Consider the following 12,457-nt stretch of genomic DNA (forward strand, 5'->3'; position numbering starts at 1 on the left):
AAATCAACAAAACTACCTGTCTGCTCCAAGCTAAGCTAGCTACTAGCTATTATTGATAGCTAATACAGCTAACGTATTATTACTGTTACTTTTACCCACACAATGATTATTACCACTATCAAGATATAAACAGCGTATTACTGACCAGCTTAGTCTGTGGCCAGAGATACCTCATTTAATGATAGCTAATGCTAGCTAGCCCCCTAACATGACTTTGTTATGCTAGTCACAGGTTAGCCAGGTTCCACCTTTCATGCCAGAGCATCAAGACCCGCGGGGAGGGTTGGCTGGGATGGTCTCTGGCCAGTCTGACCTCCCCATATCCGGCCTATTTAAACGTTTCTCCCCCTCTGTGAGCTCCAGGTGGGGACCGGCCGATCGGAAAAGTCCTCCCGCCCGCGGAGGCATCTCGTTTGCCTTATTTTGTTGAAAATACCGGTTCTGGGCCGAAGGTAAACAAAAAAACTAAAAAAAATCATGGGGCGGTTCTCCCGGCCTCGGGGCATGCCCCTGGCCACCCTGAGATCCCCTGGATCCCATACGGTTCCCCCCGAAAAAGCCTGGATAAAAGAACGCCATGGGGAACCTTGGCCAAAATCAACACTATAATACGGTGATGTTGACAATGGGTTATTAAAAATATACCAATAATAGCTGAAATATGTAACTTACCCTACAGTGCAAGAGCACAATGTGTTTCAGATTTAGTTGACGGGGTTTCTCATTCTTTACACTTAATTAGAGTCGCATCCGGCAGCCCGGAGTCCACGCAAGTCAGTGTTACTTTTAATATTCTTCCTTCTTTTTTTGTTTTCTAAATTTATTTCTAGTTTTTCCCCTTATGGCCGGAACTCTTGTCGAATAACTCCCCTGGCTCACGTTTCCGCAGGAAGGAGATAGTCGTAACACCAGCTTCCTTCGAACTCGTGCGGGCTGCTCTCGCTAGTTTACACGCTGGAGCCTCACGTAGGGAGAACGCTTTCGATTGCTTGGCTGCAGGTGCCCGGGTGGGCCAGAGGGGTCGCTGGAGAACGACGAGTCCCCTAACACTACACCGATCTACACCCACTATCCCTCGGGTAAGGGTGGCCTAATGAAGGCCTGACCCCGTGGACGCTCCGGCCGGGACCGGTTACGGCGAGTCTGGGATACCAACCTCCCAGCCACGTGACGAGCGGGTTGCAAGAGCGGCGGTGTAGTCCGCTCGGCCATCAGGGCGTAACTTTCCATATTCTGAATGTATCCCTCCACCGCATACTGTAGCCCCCTCTGCCTTTCACAGGATGGTATGAAGGATGGATTACTCCAAAGCACATCACTTATTTTCTCTGGGAATGCGATGATTTCTTCCTTCATGTTTTAGGGTTTTCCTACTTCCTGGATGGTTCTGAAAAGCTTGATGGGCGTAGCAACAGTAACTAAGCGGGGGGGGCGGGGCGGGGCTTTGCGAAAGGTTAGTTGGCCGGATGTGGGTACGTGTCCTGGTCGCTGCACTAGCGCCTTGGGGGGGGGGGGGGGAGAACTACGGGGAATAGCGTGATCCCCCCCACACGCTACGTCCCCCCGGTGAAACTCCCCACTGTCAGGTGAAAAGAAACGGCTGGCGACTCCACATGTATCGGATCCGATCGGCAGAGGGGGTGGAACAGTAGTGGTGTAAATGGCCGGAAACAATTGGGGAGGAAAAGGGCGAACCCCCCCCCGCCCCCCCCCCCCAAAAAAAAGTGAATCGGGTCGAGCATGACCCAACTAGATCCTGGTAGTCTCACCGTGCGTCTGCAAGGGTAGAAACCTCTCCACTCGTGTTTGCTGAGGAAACCGGGCGACTCCCCTCGGCGCCTGTCAGCTATGTGGCCCAAATAGAGAGAAGACAAAGAACAAGGAGGGCATAAAGACAGGGGGGGGGGGGTGGTGGATGGAGAGTGAGGGGGGGAGAAGATGGAGAGACAGACAGAGCAAAAGAGCAAAAAGCGGTTCTTGTGACGGAGGGGGGGGGGGTTGAAGTCGTGTTAAGTGCTCTGCTTGAAAGCGTGTCTGGCCTCATTAGCTGTCAGCTGTAACAATGCCGAACTGGCAGCCAAGACAGGTTGCAGTCTCGTGGTCATAAATCACCGGCTGACAGCTGCCTGACAAGCTGGGAACCAGTACGCAGGCAAAAGAGGCGCCCACTCATTCTTGACATTGCGCAGACAACGCTGTGCATACGCAACAGTGCACACGCGCGCGCGCGCACACGCGCGCGCACGCACAAATGACTGCTCTTGCCCTAATTTCCAGGCTCGTTTGGTTGCGGTTTCTGCAGGAGTGTCATTGTTTGGTCTGTCTGTTTGGGTGCGCGCGCACACACGTAAAGCGTGAGGGTACACGCGCGTGCGCGCGCGCGCGCGCGGTCCAAATGCATGAAGACTGCACGTGCGCGCGTTAAGCCATCCTCCCGCGTAGATGTCTGTTTCTGGTTAGTGTCCGTTAGTTAGACGCGGAGGTGGTGGTGGTGGTGGTGGGGGGGGGGGGGGTGTCGGTGGCTCTCGGTGGGGCGGGTGTGAAGAGCGGAGCCTGAAGGTCATTAATCACGGCCTCCGACATGCGGAGCAGGAGGCCGCGGCTCCCCTACGCATACAGCTGCTGCCGTGTTGACCCTCCATACGCCCCACTGCTAACGCCCGTCCCTCTGATCGGGCCAACTCCTTCGGTGTTCAAGTCAGTCATCTTTGTTATCAGAAAGACCCCCCCTCCTCCTCCTCCTCCTCCTCCTCCACCCACAGCACCGTCCCCAACACGGAGCCCTCTTGCCGTCAACACAGTGGGGTCATAATCCTTTAATTTTGTGTCGGCATGATTTGGGCAGTGAAAAGAGTTGCTAATATGATATGCTAATAAATCTGAACTAAAACCAGAATACTATAAATCCTATTCTCTGAACAGCATTGTGGGATATTTTTTTTTTTGTTTTTGCAAATGGGGGAAATATCTGCCATTGTGTTTGATGTCCAAATAACAAAAAGACTCGAAATGAAAAAAAAAAAAAGAAAAAAATGAATCCACCAACTCGTCGCTGTCGCTGCTGGCTGACATGACGTCACCCAGACGTGCAGCTGCTCGCATAATGAAATAAAGCAGAGCTGAAACACTTCAGCTGTTTCAACATCCATACTCACTAAATCACTGGATCCTGGCGCGGCACATCTGTCCAGAGCCGACACTCTTCTTTTATTCCCAGCTTTGTGTCATGATACGGGGAACATCTTGGCGTCAGCGCATCCTGGCACGATGCATTTACGCACATAGCAGCAAAACCAGAGAACTTCTTCTTAGGGTGAGGAGCTCGGACATCCGGAGGGAGCTCGGAGTAGAGCCGCTGCTCCTTCGCATCGAAAGGAGCCGGTTGAGGTGGTTCGGGCATCTGATTAGGATGCCTCCTGGGCGCCTTCCTTTGGGAGGAGACCCAGAACTCGCTGGAGGGATTACAGGTCCAATCTGGCCTGGGAACGCCTTGGGATCCCCCAGGAGGAGCTGGAGGGAGGGCGTTGCTGGGGAGAGGGACGTCTGGAGTGCCCTACTTAGTTTGCTGCTACCGCGACCCGATCCCGGAGAAGTAGCTGAAGATTAGATGAGATGGGATGAGATGAGATGAGATGAGATGCGATGAGATGAGATGAGATGAGATGAGATGAGATGAGATGAGATGCGATGGGATGAGATGAGATGAGATGGGATGAGATGAGATGAGATGAGATGAGATGAGATGCGATGGGATGAGATGAGATGAGATGGGATGAGATGCGATGAGATGAGATGAGATGAGATGAGATGAGATGAGATGAGATGAGACGAGATGGGATGAGATGAGATGAGATGAGATGAGATGAGATGAGATGAGATGCGATGAGATGAGATGAGATGAGATGAGATGAGATGAGATGAGATGAGATGAGACGAGAGTAAAAATCAGGAATCATGAACAATTTGTAATTTCAGTCACGTGCTTGTGTACCCTGCAGAAACGAAATGTTGTTTCTCCCGGCCCACAGCAGTGCGACACAAAAGATAAAAACACATATCCAAAATTTCCCAAAAAGACACCACAAAAAAACATAAAAACAGAGAGAACAAAGCAAAGTATCACCAACAGTTAGCAACACAGTCCACTCAGTGCAACACAGTCCAAAAAATTCGTCTGTCCAGGGGAACGAAAGCCAGCCAGGATGACTGTTGGAACCAGTGGCGGCTGGTGCTAAAAACTGGGGGGGGGGGGGTGCACAGCTGCTTTAATGTCCACACAGTCTCAGAGTTATTAAGAAGGACAATGTAGCCTGTAGATTTGATCAGGGTTGGTAGACGGTGGATGATTGACAGTTGAGACGAGGCATGGTGGTGGGTGTGAATATGATTGACAGCCACGAGATTTGTACAATCACATTAGCTCATAAAACGTTAAAACAATACCTATTCGCTGCCAATAAAAGTGGGAGTGTCTGGGGCGGCACAGAACTGCGCCCCCTGGAAAATCTGAAGAAACCAATCAGACAGCAGCCTCAGGTCACCTGCTCGCCACAAGTTTGAGGGCTTACATAAGGTATGGTTTGGCCGGCGCCCCTCACCCAGGAAGTATATGTATTCAGACAGAAACCAACCAAACACCATTTGGAACCAATATTTAATGCTAATGACAGGCGCTCACAGACTGAAAACACGTTTATTTCATATTTATGTGCATTATACAGCTGAATTATATTTATCATGCTTAAGTAGATTTTCATCTCTTCATATTTGAAGGGGGCGGCGCCTCAGCGCCCCGTACTGGCCAGCCGCCACCGGTCGGAACTGCCGGTCTGCATGGGCTAGCAGTTAGCTTAGCCTGCCCCACTTCTGCATCCTGTCAGACCGCCCTCGGTGTTTCCTCTTCGGGCGCAGCTCCAGCAAGGGCCGTGGTCCCTGGGCCCACCGGATGCAGCAGACCCGGCTCTCTCAGCCAATGCAGCGCCAGCTCTCCCAGATAAATAGTTTTCATGTCTCCGTCACTGGAGACGTGTACATTTTGTGCCATGTTCGTCCTACTCATCTAAACTCAGTGTTCAACTCGGCATATCGATAAGATTTGACAAACTGGCGTTTTCTCCAACCCAGTCGCACGGACTTTCGTGATGGCATCACGTTAATTAAGCTATCATGATACCATCACGATTATGGCCTGATTTACGTGATGTGGTCACGATCTGATAGAACCCTAACCCTAACCCTAACCCTAACCCTAACTCTAACCCTAACTCTAACCCTAACCCTAACTCTAACCCAACCCTAGCCCTAACCCTAACCCTAACCTTCGTGACCACATCATGTAAATCAGGTCATAATCGTGATGGTATCGCGATCGAAAGTCCGTGCGACTGGGTAGTTTTCTCCGTGTTGATGTACCATTAGCCGGGGGCAGAGGTCAGGTCAGACCAAACACCAGCATCAGTGTGGGTTTGCTCTCCCTCACTGGTCACTTTGACTGAATGGAAGACAGCATTTCCCCTGGTAACGCCTGACTTCGGGTAATGGCGTCTGCTTATATCCATGCATTGCTTTTTTTTTAAATCGCTCTCCTCTGCACTTGAGCCCGTCTCACTTGTTGTCTCGGCTCCTCCGCATGCTCCACGTGTGTGTCAGTGTGTTTCGGAGCCCCTCTCTGACCTCCCAGTTTGTGTGGCGGGGCGCCCGAGCTGGGTCATATTGGCCAATTAGAGAGGTTTGTGCTCATAAAGCGAGCGAGCAAACCGTAAGGAATGCGGGAATGCGACTGGGAGGAACCAGATGTGCAAGACGGAGGATGCTGTCACCTCCTCGTGCGGTTAACCCGCTAACCTCCAGGCATCTCCTGGAAGTTGCCAAGGCACGTTTTTGCGTGAGCGCTCGGCCCGTGATGCATGACAGCTGACAACCAAATGAGGATTCCTCGCAGCGCAGCCGGATCAAAACCAGCTGGGCCTGTGCACGTTAGCAGACACACCATAATTGCCTTTACCCTCCTGTGCACTGCTGAACTCCCTTTGTCCACATTTTCACCAAGGGCCGGACAAGGGTGGCCAGATGTAGCCCGCGGGAAAGAGAGAGCGGCCACGCTAGGGATGCCCCATTTAGAAACAAAATTGCAAGGGGCAGTTTATTTTCTTTAGGTGTTGCATATTTACAGAAGAGGCCCGTGATAGATTAACCCGTTGTGCATTCTCTTCTCTCTTTTTTGGACTCCTCAGAAATCCTTCATAGTGGGGTGATTGATGAGGTTATGAAGCTGGGGAGGAGACGAAATGCGTGCAAATGGAGGTTCGTGAACTCGTCTGCCGAGGTCAATGTAGAAACTCCTCTACATAGTAAAGAGAAAACACTTTCAGTGGATTATAAATACCACCATTTCTCCCCTCTGTAAACTCACGCTAGCACTCTTCTTTCTGCCTCTATCCCTGATTCAGGCTGATGGGGGGGGGGGGGATTAATGCTTGTCATGAAGCGAAGCAAGTGCTCCACATTGAGACCACCAGCTGTGTACCCGAGGGTCTTTCAGACCATCCGCGGCAGCCACCTCCTGTCTCCGTTAACCATGTCTGATGCAGGGGACAGAAACCTCTTAGGTGCTCCTGGATTAGCCCGCATTGCCCGGACGTGGATCACAGATGAATTAGCCCCAGCGTGCAGGCAGCCCAGCAGTGCGGCACACCACACAGGTGCTGATGTCCTAGCTTCGATAGGCTACGGGCTGCACTAATCTCGTATAGTGTGGGAACTAGGCAGGCTAGGTACTGCGGACCGTGAGCATTGTGGCTTTGGTTAGTTGGTTTCCGCCTGCAGCTGTGGGTCAATAGCGGGACAAAGAGTGGAAATAAGGTTATCTCTGCATTTATATGGCTCTTTTCTACTCTACTGACTACTCTCAAAGTGCAGTTACAGTGCATGATGCCACTACCCAGTCGCACGGACTTTCGATCGTGACACCATCACGATTATGACCTGATTTACGTGATGTGGTCACGACTCGAGGGTTAGGGTTAGGGTTAGGGTTAGGGTTCTATCAGATCGTGACCACATCACGAAAGTCCGTGCGACTGGGTTGGATGCCACACCAACCTGCTCCTCAGGAGCAGTTAGGGGTTCACCTGTCTTGCTCAAGGACACATCAACACGCTCTCTGGAGGAGCCGGGGATCGAACCGGCGACCTTCCGATTACTAGACGACCCGCTGTACCTCCTGAGCCATGCCAAGTTGATGAAAGAGTGATATTGTGTGGGAGAGATTGGGGGGAAAAGACACTTAGAAAGACAGAGGTGATCAACAAACAGCTAAGCTAACCTAGCAAGATGAAAAGGGAAGGGGGCGCTCTTAAAAGGCTCTGTTCGCATTATGGATATCTACGGTTGGGGACAATCTGAGTTCGAGAGGATAAGATTTGTGTGTAGTGGCTTGTTAAAGATCTAGTGAGTCCGCAGCAGTGGCAAACAAAACTGATGCAATCAGCAGGGAGAGGAAGGGAAGACTGGATGAAAGACTCCGTGCACCTCAGGCATGCACGCGAGCCACCTGCTAGCATCTACTTCAGCATCTCTGATATATTCTCTGCACCACCTCACCTCGTCACCTCTTACGTCGCCTGTATATAGTCAATCCTTGTGCATATCTCTGAAGATTGTCGTGTTGTGGTGTTTTTGTTCTACGTTGAGTACGCCGAGAGAGCCACGACACCGGATTCCGATTCTGAGGAATGTTTGGGATGGGATGGGAATTCCTTCCATTTTAGCCATCTATAATTTCCTCCGTGTTCAAAACTCGAGCTTTTATGATCTTCTCTACCACGAATGACAAATGTGTTTCGCTAATTGCCTATAGGTGGCATTACAATCCAGCAGTTATTCCCATTTTGCTGTCCTGCCAGTCAGTCGCCGGGCCCGACTGGCAGACTGGGGAAACATCACGTGTCGTGGAAACTGAAATGAAGACGTTTCTGACCTGAGGTGGACCCCTTCGAAGTGCAGGATATTAAAGTAGATATACGGAAACGGAAACGCTGCACCTCAGGATGGTAAAAATGTAACTGTATGACGACTAAGACCTGCAGATGTAACAGGAAGCTTTACAAAGCATCACCTCACCCCAGTGTCTGTCCGCCCGCAGTCTGGTCAACAGGCAGCCATAGCAACGCCCCCCTTGTTTTTACCCCCCCCCCCATCTTTTTCTCCCCAATTGTACTCGGCCAATTACCCCACTCTTCCGAGCCGGCCCGATCTCCGCTCCACCCCCTCTGCTGGTCCGGGGAGGGCTGTAGACTATACCACATGCGTCCTCCGATGCACGTGGAGTCGCCTGCCGCTTCTTTTGACCTGACAGTGAGGAGTTTCACCAGGGGGATGTAGCGCGTGGGAGGATCAGGCTATTCCCCCTAGTCCCCCCCACCCCCACCCCCCACCGAACAGGCGCCCCGACCGACCAGAGGAGGCGAGCCTAGTTTTTTGGCACTTACTTGCGTTGTTGTCTCCTGACAAGATCCTTGCTTGTGTTGTATCAACTCTCAGATGTACGTCACTTTGGGTAAAAGCGCCCGCTAAATGGAACTGCAACATTGTAACATTGCAACATTGTAACATTGTAACATTGCAACATTGTAACATTGTAACATTGCAACATTGTAACAACCAGCTTACACAGAGAGGCAGTATGAATAATGCTTTCTCGTTACGCGGGCCATCCAAGCCACCTTGAAGCCTCTGTCTCAGTTTAGCCCAGAATAAGCTTGTTTGGCGTGTTTCCAAAGCCTCGCTGCTCCGATCCCGCATGGCAGCCTCACAGAAAGCTGAAATACGAGTAGTTTCTCCTGTTACAGGCGGGGCGGGGTGTTTTGACCCCTGTGGGTCTCCTGTCATAGCTGTGAGGGGAGCAGCGTGACTCATCTACACTCCACCCGAGGGTGTCACAGTGTCATGTTGCCAGGAAATGGCGTATTAGTGCTGACAGTCATGCTGCTGCCGTGGTAACCTGAGCAGCTGTCAGGAGCTCATCCCGACCACGTCAAGGGAGCACGGCTTTGTTTCTTATGTACGTACATAAATAATACCATGTTGATAGGCCTGGCTTATTTTGATGCACCATGATATTGTGCAAAAACCCATGATATGGTCTTGTGATTAAAAAAAACAAAAAACAGAAACGCTGCAATTAAAATTTAGAATACCAGGGATATAATAATAATGATTATTATTATTATTATTATTATTATTATTATTATTAATTCTAAAAGGCAACTTTTCTGAAAATGAACTGAAAACGTACATTCTGCCTATCTTATGTTTAAGACTAAAGTTGCACTGTAAATTCTAACAAGTTAAGGTTACTTAAAAGAAACCAATCACCTTGGGGGAAGTACGTAAATCAACTTAATTGTGTCAAGTTACGTGAAATCGTTTCACATAAAACCATTACACGTACCTTGACACAATTAGGTTCGTTTACTTACTTTCCCCCAAGGTGATCGTTTCGTAAAAGTTTTAACTAAACGTGACTTTTAGAATTTACAGCGACGCATTGAAACAGTTCCTAGAGATCCACATTCACTTCACACGTAGTCCTGCTGGGAGGAGGTCAAGGTGGATCCTGTGAGTTGCCGAGCAGCTCCTTCGAGATAAAAAATCTCGAAATCTGAATGAGATCTTATAAAAAATTGTCCAGCAATGAAAATTTACAGCAATCAAAGGAGCTAAACTGACTGGCAGTCGAGAATTTGCAGGACGCGCCGCCATCACGTCCGAACTTTAAAGAAACTTTAAAGAGACGTTTAGAGGTGAAATACTACTTTTTCTTTCTTTTTCTGCACTTGGCTAGCTTTCTGAGGAAAATGTGTTTGCTCAAATCACAACAGATGCACGACAATAAAGACACCACATGACGTCAGTGTCGTTTATTTAACAAAATATGACATCCCTTTTGATTAGCTGTCACAGGTGTTACTCAAATCCTCTCACATAAAAATATCACATCTTATCTTTTTTGTCGATTTGTTATAGAAATAAAAAAAAAATCAAGAATCCCAAGGCCATAGACGGATATGTTTTTTGACATTCATTATTGATAGACGGGGGGGGGGGTCAAGACGCGGCACGTTCGGCCTACACGTTGCTTTCCGACCCTCTGCTTGCAGGCGAGAGTGACGTCATGCCAGGTGCTCGAGACAAAAATAAAATGCATTTTCTAAGAAAAAAAACGAAATGTAGAAAACAGACGGAATACAAACGTCTTGAACCGTGAGCACGCGGAGACGTCAAGCGTGCATGCGCTTCTCTCGGGGAGGGCAGCGATCACTGCAACAACGACCAAAAAAACCTCCCCCACACGTGTTTCAGCCCACCACTTATTGCGATCCCCGCCATGCTACGTGTCTCTCCCACTACGTCTTTACTTCCCGCACACAAACCCTGTACGTCCAACACATCTTACGCAGCGTCTCGTTTCAAAATAGCCTTTATTCGACTCTGCGGACGTCACCTTTGGCCAAGTCCCGTTGGTTGCCTGAGTACGTACAGTATAAAAGTAATAGGCGGATGTATGACAGCCCCTGACCTCTGACCTCCAGAGGCAGACCTCAACCTAACACGCAGAGCACCAGGTCCACCAAGTGCCGGAAAGAGTAGTCGACATTCAGGGACTTGAATGCCAATCACCCCCCCCCCACCACCCAAGCCGAACTGAATCCAGGATGAAGCGGCTCGCCATTGAGAAGTACGCCACAAACCCGAAAAGAAAACCGGGTCTGCGGGTGTCACTGGTATCCCAGACTGGAGGCAGGTCCCGCTCGCTGGCTGTAGATCGGAAACGGCGGGTAGCCGGGGGCTGAGGGGGGCAGACACTGCAAGGACAGGGAGCCGGGTCCAGGGGTCAGGGCGGCTTTGCTGTACGGGTGGTAGCGGCCAAGCTCAAATCCGAATGAGCCCTGAAAGGGAAGGAGCCGGCCATAGGGCCGCGTGGCCCTGGTGGGGCAGGTGAACTCCCGAGGGGACACGGCGGAGAAAGCCGCCGGGGCCGTTGTGCGAGCGGAGGTGAAGCAAGAGGTCGTCTGCGCTGGCAAAGCGTTTGTCGCACGGGCCCGCGGCCGAGGACCCAGTTGCAGACGTAGGGCAGGGGGTCGCTGGGAGGCATGAAGCCGTAGGCGTAGAGGGGATGGGAGAGGGATGACGTCACGCTTGGACGAGAGAGTACTGGTGTGAAGGGAGCTGAGCTGGTGGGCGGGATAGCCCAACGCGAAACTCGGGTTTAAGGTTGGCGGGTGGGCGTGGATACCGGGAACTGCAGTTAGTCGCGCCCAGGTGGGAGACGCTCGGACAGCTGCGACAGTAGGGGTCCCCACAATAGCCCTGCATGAACGACGGGGCGGATGCGCCCGTGAGGGGACTCGAGTTCGGATGCCTCCCGGGGACTCCATGTTTCCAACGCCGAGGGCTGACTTGGTAGGGTCCAGCCCCGCGACAAACTGCGGATGGTAGCCCGCCATAGGACCCGACAACAGATCCATGGTAGCCCATGCTGGTGGGCTGGGGAAAGAGGGGGTGGCTTGTTTTGTACGTGGGGATGGACGACATGTGTCCGGGTCCAAGAGCAGGCTGCGCAGGCTGGTAGTCTCCCTTGCCCTCGTCGTGGGCGGTGGCGCTGTCGCAGCTGTCGCTGCCGGAGTTCGCGCTCGCCCGAACGCGACTCGAGGTCGCGAGGTTTGCGCCGTCCAAGACCGCCTTACTTGGTTCGGCGTCCTTTTTAAGGTCGGTGCCATTGGTGTCGTTGGTGCTACCGGACTGCTTTCTCATATATGGTTTCTTCTTTTGGAGTGTGGGGGTGGGAGATCTGCTGCCGGATGGGGGACGGACTCTTATGAGGCTTGACGTCCGCCGGTTGGGGTTGGAGGAGGTCGGTTGCGGGGGGAAAGACTGCTGGCCACCGGCGGCCGAGGTGCCGTTAGGGGCGGGGTGGTTGCCGGGCGCCTGACTTTTTTGTCGCCGCTTTTGGACGCGCCGTCCTTGTGACCGTCCCCGCCGGCTTTTATTTGGGGTTTGAAGATCAGCTTGTCCTCCAGTAAAGAGCGGTGCTCCCCGAGTTTCAGGGTCGAGCCGGACGAGCAGCCGCCGGGCTCCTTGTCTCCCTGGCTGCTGCTGCTGGAGGAGGACGATCTGGAGGAGGTCGGGGGGCGTCTTTACCGATCTGCGAGCAAGTGTGAGCCAGCAGGGCCAGGGGCGTCTTGTTGGCATCCAGCTGCAGTAAATCGATCAACAACAGAAATCATAACTTGACGATCACAGCGCCGCTTGCGCGTATTTCATTGGGCATTTTCACTGAATTCTGGCTGCAAACCAATTTCCCTTGTTGCGCCAATAAAGATTCCAACTGAATTGAAGTAGAATATATATATATATATATTTGTTTTAAAACCCCACTGAAAACACTTGGAATAAA

At 51.4% G+C, this 12,457-nt stretch overlaps 1 pseudogene; it reads right to left on the bottom strand.

Annotated features, from left to right (window-relative positions):
* Positions 1-10,932: 10,932 nt before the first annotated feature.
* LOC130121633 (zinc finger protein 703-like) overlaps positions 10,933-12,457 on the bottom strand; it is a 2,581-nt pseudogene continuing 1,056 nt past the window's right edge.

Source organism: Lampris incognitus, chromosome 12, assembly GCF_029633865.1.
Source record: "Lampris incognitus isolate fLamInc1 chromosome 12, fLamInc1.hap2, whole genome shotgun sequence".
NCBI lineage: Eukaryota > Metazoa > Chordata > Actinopteri > Lampriformes > Lampridae > Lampris > Lampris incognitus.